The following is a 10,112-nucleotide window of genomic DNA, read 5'->3' on the forward strand; positions in this document are numbered from 1 at the left end:
AGAAAGTGAAGGACGCGGCATTATTCTGCAGAGCTGGCTTTCTTCAGCCACTCAGGCTCAGGACACATGTTTTCCATATCTAGGAGTAGTTTTCTCGCCACCCAGTCTCCTGTTCCTCTAGATACAGCAGCAGCTGCATGCACAGCGCAGGTGGTCTCAGATAGGAGAGCAAGTTTCTGCATCTGTCAGTGGGTTTGTGGAGGAATTACATCTAATTTCACCAGCTGCTTCTCCGACCTAAACTCTGAGTAAGGGAGGGAGGCAGCAAAGAGCTTGGGAGCATGCAGAGAGAGTTCAGAAGTGAGCAGTGTTGAAAGGTTCGGTAATAAATGAATAAATAAATAAAGGTTCGGTAATAAAATAAAGCAGTGGAGCTAGAGGTGTGCCTGGGGATGTGAATGGAGACTGGAAAAATGGCTGTGGATAATAATGAACTCAGCAAGTCCAAAGTTACAGAGGAGCCAGGACTGGCAGAGTTGAATTCGTGAAGACAGTTAGTTTGTGGAAGAAGATGAATTGAGTCTGCAGGTTGAAAGGGTAAAGGAAAATCATGTAATGGCTACAGTTGAAAGGAAAGATGTCACAAAGTGTCAAATAATATCTCCTTCATTCTGCTTTTTGTTATTCAGTTGTTTTTCTTTTGTTCTTTTTTTATTTTTTTTTATTCTGAAATTCAGAAGCCCTGGAAAGCTCGATAGTATTTCCTTCTTTTAATTCCTCTACCAGACTTTTCACTGTGATCATGCCATTATCCATTCTTTCACCAAATATACAGTTTCCCAGTCCCAATGTTTCATTTTTTCAAAGAGGTGGTCAGGAAGATACTACAGCAATATCTGCAGCTAGCGAGTTATTTTGGCCATCAGCCTTCACTGATGACTTAAAAAAATGCAAGTTTTTAATCTTATCCAAATGATAATACATCTTTCTGGATATTTCCTCCTTAAGATCATGCTGAGTTATTCACATTCATAATATAATTCGTATATAACCTCTTCTAAATGGTTATATAGAAGTAAAAAAGAAGCATACACGTATGAGTCACATATTATTCTTTGCATCACAAAAGAACAATAGTGTTAGGGTGAAAGTGTTGATACAGGACTTGGGTGATCCAAATTTAACTCACAATTTTGCTATATTCTTCCTTTGTAACTTGAACCAATGACTTAGCCTTTTTGAGTCTCAGTTTCTTAAAATGTGAAAGGAAGTCTATAAATCTCTCCGAGTTGTGAGACTACCATCATTAATCTCAGTGATGGCATCAGACATTACAGTGGGGAAAACTCCAAGAAAAGTAACTATAGTAGAATTCCAAGCAATGACAGGGCATAATCCTGATTCTTTCGTAAAAAGGGAATGACTACAAAAACCAAAAGGGATCCAGCTTTCCCTTACAGATTTGAAAGGTGTTTTCTTTCTCAAGGTTGTGGCTGCAACTTTATAAATGGTTTTGCCACTTCCCCTTTCCCATCAAACACATTTCAGATCTCATTTGTTCATAAGCGAAAGGAAAAGATAAGGCATCCCATAAAAGTACCACAAGAGTAAAGCCAATGGTGATTGTTCTCTCTAAGGAAGAAGCTGTACTTTATCACTTTGGTTTTTGCCAAGTGATATGAAAGCAGACAATGAAAATTACTGAAGAAAGGACATTCAGAAGACAGACCATAAATGAACAAGAGAAAAACAGAGAAATGCCAAGAGGCAAAAATTAAGAGATGAAGAAGTTAACTTCTTTTGGGGAAATCCAACACAACATCCCCAGTTTCTTTTCAGAACTTCAGGCCTCAGTGCTACAAAGTGAAAACGTTTCTTTGGACTGATATAAAATGAGCATCTGCTTTGTTTGCTCTAGTAACTGTTAGAATTCACAAGAGCTGAATACACACTGTATATATTGGAGTGGTTGTATGTTTTGTTTGGTCTGTGTGTATTATCTGAACACTGCTTGTATAAAACCACTAATACCTTTCCCTCTTCTTCCTAAATACATATCACTCCTATTGTTTGAGACTAGCATGATAATTAAAAATGTAAAACTGTAGGTAAACCGTGCTGCAATTACCTCTGAGTAATTAGATTCAAAGCAACTCACAGGGCTGATCAGACAAGTGAAGTAAATGTTACTGAAGTCCATTATTTCACAAAATTACCGAAGGGGCCACTTCTTGTTCCCACAGAGTTCAAAGGTAAACATGTTTTTGACTATTATAGGAGTAGGAACTTGCTGTTGACTGGTAGGGATAGCTGAAGAGCTTTGAAGCTGGAACAAAATACAAATTACTATCACACATCAGTAATTATCTTGGCACTATAAACATTTATATATCAGCATGTTACAAACTCTTTGTGTTAGGTATGACAATAAAATAATCGAGTCCTTAATGTGAGTATCAAAATACTGTATTTCATCTCAAAAAAAATTGAGTTTATTCTTCAACTTCCTCTCCTGAGAATCCTGGTGTGTTAACATACAACACATAAGAACAGCACTATATATTGCACATATATATTTTTTTTTAAAGAAATAAGCCGGTAATTTCACGGCACTGTTTGGCCAGATAACGACACTATTAATAGACCAGCGTAACACGAGGCAGCCTGTACCAGTTCTCATTTACGGCGCTAAAAGGATGGAGCCAAAAAGTGAAATGTATGACCTTATCATGGAATTTGCTGTCCTTGGGAGAGCAGATACTCGTGACACTGAGTGTCCGTTACATACTCTTGTTACATTTAGTTTATTCCAATTGGCAGCCATCATGCTGGAATTTTAAGTGTCTGCAGCCTTTTTGTCTCCTCTCAAGACTGTGCAGTAATTCGGATTCTTGGAGGGGCACAGGTGTTTCAGAAAAAGTAGTTTCTTGCTCCAGATGTGCTCCTTTACAATTCCTCCCTGTGCTGCTCTATCTTCCATAAACCTTTCAGTGCTCCTCCTATTTACACTTGTGTGCATGTTTTCAAAGTGCATGGTATTTTGATTATGCAGGTTTTCTGTGACCGCATTACAAGGAGTTGGCAACCTAAGGTTGTTTCTGTACATGAGCTGATTTCTGATTAAATTAATATGTGGGCTGACTTGTGCTTAATGGGACAATTTCCTTAAGTATAAACAGGTCACACTACAGACATTAAATATGAATATTTCCCATTTAATTGTGAGATATTTGGTCGTATTAGAATTGTAATCAGAAGCTACCAGACAAATACAAAACAAAGAAAAGCTGGAAACAGTGACCTGCTCAGTTTTCAAAGATAGCATGCAAGCAATGGGGCTTCAGCTCCCTCAGTTATCCTCTTAGCCCAAACATTAAAGTGAATCCCACTGCAACAAGGTGTATAATAAAGTCCTTATAGCCCCTAACGATTGTAGCATTCCTTAAACAGCCCCTGTCCCCCATATGTTTTCCAGCAAGCCGTAGCCTCTTCAAGGCTCCAAGGAGAGGAGAGAGGTGCTCCAGACACAGGTAGTTACCACCCCTGCAGAACAGAGGAGGTCCGGGCAGCAAAGATCCAGCCCCCACACAGATCTCAGGAGGAAGCACTTGGGTCAATATGCTGGAATTACCAACGCTACAGTCAGGGCTGCGCTGGAAGCAGTCCGGTTTGGCTCAGCACAACCAGCTGTTAAAACCACAGGCAGTTCTCCAACCTGCCCTTAAATGCCATTCCCATCATTTGCTTTCTGCTGCAGCTTCTTCTCATCATTCCCCCCCCAGGTATTCCAGGTCACCCCTAGAACAGCGTGCCACCCATTGGACACTCACCATATGCTGCACTTGCAGAAGTCCCACAAAAATTCCGATGCCCCAATTTTCATTTTATTGTATTCTCTCTAGATTCAGGAGTTGGGAAGTTTACTTTCTGTCAGTGTGGCCAGTTCTTGCACTTTTGTGATCTCAGGCACATCAGCCAGTTCTCTTCATGCAGTTGGCTCATCTGTGAAAACAAACAAACAAGAAAAAGCAAAGCATAAATACAAAAGTTATCTCCTTCTATGCATTTCCATGCTGCTGAATTAATTTACATAAAGTTCTGAGGTCTTCAAACAGAAACTGTTACAGAAATGCAAAGTATTATGACTCATGTGAAAGACAATTTCAACACAAACTCTGACGGCTAATTTCTACCTTCAGTTCAGAGAGATCTCATTTTCATGGAAGCATTCCTCAGCCCTGTCAAAACCTACAATCTAGGGCAGGCCAGTTGTAGCACTTGTCAATGGTTTTGGAAACAAATCATACCAACGGAAGAGACCTGTCCCAAACGTTAAACAAAAAAAACCCATGAACTCAGTTGAATGAACTCACGACATTGATGAAATCAAAGACAATCTACGTATAAAAGAGTTATTTTTTCAGACACTGTGAAGCTGCAGCGTAATACAGAGCGAGGACACAGTTATAATAAATTTCTGTGTTCTTTGGAATAAATTATGAGTTTTTAAGATTAATTTGTTGCTCTGGATCAAGAAACAACACAACTCATCTTTGGCTTGTCCCTGTGCACATCTGAAAAATAACCCTTTTTAAAGAAGGATTTCTCATTAACCTTCTGCCTTCCTGCTAGCACGGATATACAACAGGAAAAGCTTTCCTTTCACAGGACATAAAGGTTTTTCTACATTTTTCTTCTTTTTTTTTTAAATCAAGTTAGTCACAGCATCATCGTGGCTAAAACATATCAGTGGAGTTAAAGTGACTTTAGAAATAATGCTACTCTTCTGCTTGTGCAGAGATTACAAATGCATAGTCCAACTCTTAAATGAGCTTTGTTCTCATTAGCTTTAGATGTTAGCATTAATTAAAAAAAAACCAAAACAACAACAACCAAAAAAACTGAAGGACACTGGGTTCTTCTGCAAAAGCTGAAAAAACAACTTTGCTTGAAAAAACCCCACCAAAACAAGAGCTTTGGACCTACCAGTACAAATCCTCGGTCATTGCCTAGAACATTTTCTGAGGTCACGGTAGAACAGGATGTTTAATTCTCTTTTACTTTCTCAGAAAATCAGACAAATCACTATCTGGTCATTCCCGCACTCACAGCCTTTATGTTATTTTAAAAGCTAACCTGTCTCAGAGGTGGAGATGACAGATAGTGTATTCCCCATGGCCACAGGAATGAAAATGGTCTGTCTCAGAGTGCAGACATGATCTCCCAATCTGTTAGGATGGCACTGTGCCTGCTACCAATGTTGAATTCTAGTGTTTCTAATTACAGTCATCACTTAACGACCAGATTAGGGATTTAAAAGTCTGCAGAACCATAAGTGACACGCCACTGGCAAGAAGCAGCCGCTTCCAGTTGCAGTGGGATAACAGGAGTCACTGATTTTTTGGCACAAGAGGCAGCTGCTGCGACATAACACATGGCCTTTCTTTCACCTCTGTGACCGCACACTAACATAGCTTTTATTTGGGTTACAGGCAATTAGGTGTTTGCTTGTTCATTTTCCAGAGATTTCTAGGTGCTACCATAGTTGATACTTGAAGAAACACTCTCATAATTGAAAATTTCTAAATTATTTTTCTTTACTTTTAAATTTTTCATTAGGACCATGAGTGAAAGTAATGATGTAGTTTCAGGGCGGGGAAGTAAAAAGAAGGAAAAGCAAATTGGGAGCTACTGGGCTGCAGTACAGCGAACAAACAAATTTTGTGAATGCACCACCAAGGACAAATAGTACAAAGCTCCTACTTGCATGCACAGTCAGAAGCTGGCAGAAAGCTTAAGGGTCATGAAGGCAAACAATTTAAGAGCAAACTGGTTTACAGCCTTTTATTATTAACACTGAACAGGATGTTTCAGCCAAAGAAACTATCGTCCTTATGGAAGCAAGGAAGACATAGAGGTGTATGGAACAAGTCAGCATTTTTATAATGAACAAGTAGACGATATTTGCATGTATCACCACCCAGCAACCATAAACTAATACAGCTGGAAAGTATGGGAGAGATCATTTAATTTTAACTAGGCTTCCAGTTCTAAAGAACCAATAATGAAATTCCAGGTTCTACAGGAAAGCCATAAAATAGATCTTTTTTTAAAGGCTGATTCCTGATCCAGCCCTTGGATTAGGATTCCCTTGTGCACGTGCTCTTGAATGTACACAGTCCAAAGGACCAGACTTTGAGCAAGTCTCCTTAATACATCCCACCACATTTGTTGGGGAATGGGATCTGAATATCAAATTTTGACTTGTTTGCTCAGAGAATGATGACAGGACAAATACTGCTTTGTGAACGCTATGGTGCAACTTACATATACACATCCATACTTTCAAATTGTTGTTACATCTGGGTTAAATACTGTGACAACTGCCCCAGACCAAGCAAAAATAACTTGTAATATAAATTAAGGTAGCATCGCCATGCACAGAATACAGGTACTGACAGTTGCCTGGTGAGAATTGTCTTGAAAGAGTTGTAAAAGCTATAATTTTTCAAAAACTGTAGCTATTTTTTCTATGCAATTTATATTTTCAGCTGGGAACTCCCATGATGCTTCATCCTAAAAGCTGTGGTTTTGAGATCGCAGGACTGATCCTTCAAGGACAGGCAGTCAGAAAAGGTGGGTTTTTTTAAGTCATTAACTAGTGGCTCTGTCAGAATCCCCTGTATATCTCCTATGGATTTCATCCAAAGCAATTAATTAAAATGACAGAAAGACTTCTGTTTGCTTAATGGAAATTAGACAAGACAGAATTTATAACCTTGGTGTGGAAGAGAGTTTCTGGTTTTTCACCCAACACAAAACTATTTGAAAGAAAGAAAGGTCACTGTGGAAGAATGGTGTCTCCTGAAATGAAAAAGGAAAGTTGTTTACACTCTTTAAGAAATATGAGCAGAGACTTAATAGAGAACCTGCCTTTAAAATGTAAGGCCACAGCTATTAAAACTGGGTCTTTTAATACTCTTTCATCCTGCATGTAAATTTCCTACACTCTTTGCTCCCAAGTACAGAAGTCATCCAAGATGATCATGGCTTTGCCTAAGAACAGGCAAAAGGAAAGGAGATGAACTGCCTTCCTCAGAGTAGCTGTTATCAGACAGCCAGATGGCAAGCGACCTGCCAGAATTTACAGGAAACAGTCCAACGCAGATCATAAATTCCAACACAGTCTCTACACCCTAAACACCATTAAAATGTCACTGCTAAGGACTCTGAGAGCCAAGGAAGGCACCAACAAAACATGTTCTATACAAGGATTTCTGCAACCAGAATGAATTACTGAATATCCTTCCAAAATGCAGCAAGGAAAAGTTATGGAACGAGTAGATTGGTATATGTGGTAATTATGGAGAGCACAAGTAACCTTCAACTGCAATACATATCTATATATATTTTAAATTTATACTTAATAAATGATGTTTCACTAAATTGTATTCAGTTTCACAAAACATGCTGTTCGTTCACAAAAACAATTTTCTTTTAAAAAGAAAACCATGGGCCAGATCTTTGACTGGTAGCATACCTCACTCAGATGGTGTACTTCGTTGAGCTATGCTAATTGGTGTCCAAAGAGAAACGCTACGTGATGCTAGATTTAAAGATATATTGTAGAGTTGCTTACGTGAAAACAGGTCTTTTTCTTACTTCTAGGACTAACATTTTTTTTTTTCTACAATTTCTCCATTTTTAATGCAGCAATCCAAGGCACATATTTTGCTCTCACCAAATATAATGTTTTCCCCTCTCAGGTGGTCTTCATGACTAGGCTTTGGTGGAAGCAAAGTTTAAAGCCCTTGCAACATCCAGAGTTAACCAATTTAGCCTTTCCTTTAGACACTAGATCTTTAGGTGAGACATCTGGAGGCCCTTACAATGGGACAGGGACCAGCAGAGGAGCCATGTCAGAGCCCAGGACACCTATAAACCACTTGATTTAGGAGTAACATACCATTTGTAAGAGAAACAGGAGGGCTTTCCAGGAGAGGGCTTTCCATTCATTAATTAAAAAGACTGTGTCTTTCATGGTGGGAGACAACAGGTATGCAGAACATCCAGAGCCTCCACAAGCATAACTTTACTCATTTTTTTCTAAATACAGCATTGTTAAAGAAGTGGTTTTGTTAAAGAATTGTTCTCAACATCTTACGAACACTGTTACAGGGTAGGACAGTTGTCAGACCAGGAGATCTAAGACCCTAATGAACATCACAGCTCTGGTTGTTGCACACGTGCTAACTAGTCCTTCTGTCTCACCTCCCAGCAACTCAGTCATCTGGTATCAACTCAGTCCCACTAGTCCCTTTCAATAAAGTGTTCTTCTTCAGAATTCAGTTAAGATTTAGCATAAGTTTCATGGGGAAGTCTTTTCCACCATCATAGGAAATATAGCCACATCTCAGTTGGAGCAATGGTGTTTTAATGACGTAAACTAATTATGTGTTGGTTACAAAGCAAGCAGTGGAGAAAAAAACCTTTTTTTTTCAGTGGGAGGTGAGTTTGAGTGGTCAGAACACAACTGGCCCAAAGGAGATGCTGCCTGAGCTCCCAGCCTAGCCAGGGTACACAAAATCCCAAACGTGTAACCCTGTCACAGGGATCTATGTGAAAAGAACTGGAAACACCCATCTGTTAACTCTGTGCTGCCGGGAAGATGCTATACTTGCTTTTTTGACATAACTAGCAGTGGCTGATAATGAAAATTAATAGTGATTCATAAAGACATCTCCTTTCCTAAGAATACTGGAACAGCAGCTTGCGCAATCCTGAGACTTACTTAATTAAGGAACATTCCCAGCACTGTTTTATTTGATCACAGTTCCTGTCTTTTGTCTTCACCTCCCTCTCCCTCCCAGCTTTACCACAAGTGCCTTTGATTAGCGTGGCCCTAATAAGAAGCTTCATTCAAAAAGAAAGCAAGAGAGAGGGAAGGCAGGCACTGAGGTGTGGCTGGTGATTTAAAAATTCAAAGGAGGAGGGAGTGGAAATATATCAGACAGAGGTGAGAAGTCGAGACGGTCGTGTTTGCTGCTGGCAAAAGGAGAAGCTGAAGAGAGGGCCCAGCCGCAGCATCGGCACTGTGCTGTTGTATACGTCTCCGGAGGCGGCGAGATTCGCAAAGAGGAGGAACATACCTGTGGCCTCTGCTCACTTCTGATGAGACAAGACCAATATTTTCAGTATTTTGAAGCGCTTTCTGCTTGAAACCTCAGAATCATCCAACTTCAGTGTTTTGAAACATGCTTCACAGCCATTCTGGAAGAATATTAGAGAAATGGATAATCATCATAGACGTCATACACATTTGCCAGCTCAGACGTTGAGGCTGTATTTAACATAATCTCCTCCAGGTTTCCTAATTTCTGACCAAGGCAGCCTCCGAATCAGGAGAAAGCACCCGGGGAAAGTGTATCCCTGTCTTCCAGGTGACCTTGGTGATTTAAATCAGGAAGGCAGCAAGGGACCTCAGAGGTCACCCAGCTCCATGTTTTATTTATGATGATGTTGCAGCAGCACTTGGGGCCCCAGCCCTGAATCGGAAACCCACTGCTCTTTCTCGCACGTGAACATGGAACAAACAGACAAGGCTTCAAACACCCCTCGTTTATCAGCAGTGATGTTTTAAAACTGCTTCGCCTAGCAAGAGAGAATGTATTGTGAAAAGTCGGGGGGAGGGGGATGTTTCTCATCCAAGTGCAAAACCACCTTTCCCAGAAGGATTTGGGGGTGCTGGAGCCAGAGTCGGGGCCGAGCACAGGGGACAGGCTGCCAGAGACAGTCTCCGGCGTTAAAGGTGGTGTTTTGTGGTAAAAGTGGGCTGCCTGCCTTCGTATGCAGGTATGACACCTCGAAGTCCGGATCCCTGCGATGAGAGGAAGTCATCGCTGAGGTGAAAAAGCAACGCCAGGTCTGAAAAATGGAATTTATCGAATCAGGTAGGCTCGTTGCCAAGAGCCACGAGTGACAACACGGTGGCATCCGCTCGCGGAAACGTGGGCCAGCCCCGGCTTCTCCCGGGCCTGCGCGTCCCTCCCCGAGCCCTTCCAGACCTGGCCGGTTTCCTCGACCCTCGGCCGCCGCTCCCTCAGGCGAGCCCCGGCTGCCGCGCCCCGCCCCCGCCCCGCTCCGGCCGCGCCCCTCCCTCCGCGGCCGGACTT

General features: G+C 41.1%; 1 long non-coding RNA gene across 1 annotated transcript in view; it reads right to left on the minus strand.

Annotated features, from left to right (window-relative positions):
• The window catches only part of LOC141467696 (uncharacterized), a 92,916-nt gene extending 87,744 nt beyond the window's left edge, over window positions 1-5,172 (minus strand). The window contains exons 1-2 of the long non-coding RNA XR_012463333.1: window positions 4,927-5,172; window positions 3,771-3,942 (exon numbers count right to left, since the gene is read on the minus strand). This is a non-coding gene — a long non-coding RNA (uncharacterized lncRNA). The remainder of the gene's footprint in view (window positions 1-3,770; window positions 3,943-4,926) is intronic.
• Between the last annotated feature and the right edge of the window lie 4,940 nt (window positions 5,173-10,112).

Source organism: Numenius arquata, chromosome 8 (genome assembly GCF_964106895.1).
Source record: "Numenius arquata chromosome 8, bNumArq3.hap1.1, whole genome shotgun sequence".
NCBI classification, from domain to species: domain Eukaryota; kingdom Metazoa; phylum Chordata; class Aves; order Charadriiformes; family Scolopacidae; genus Numenius; species Numenius arquata.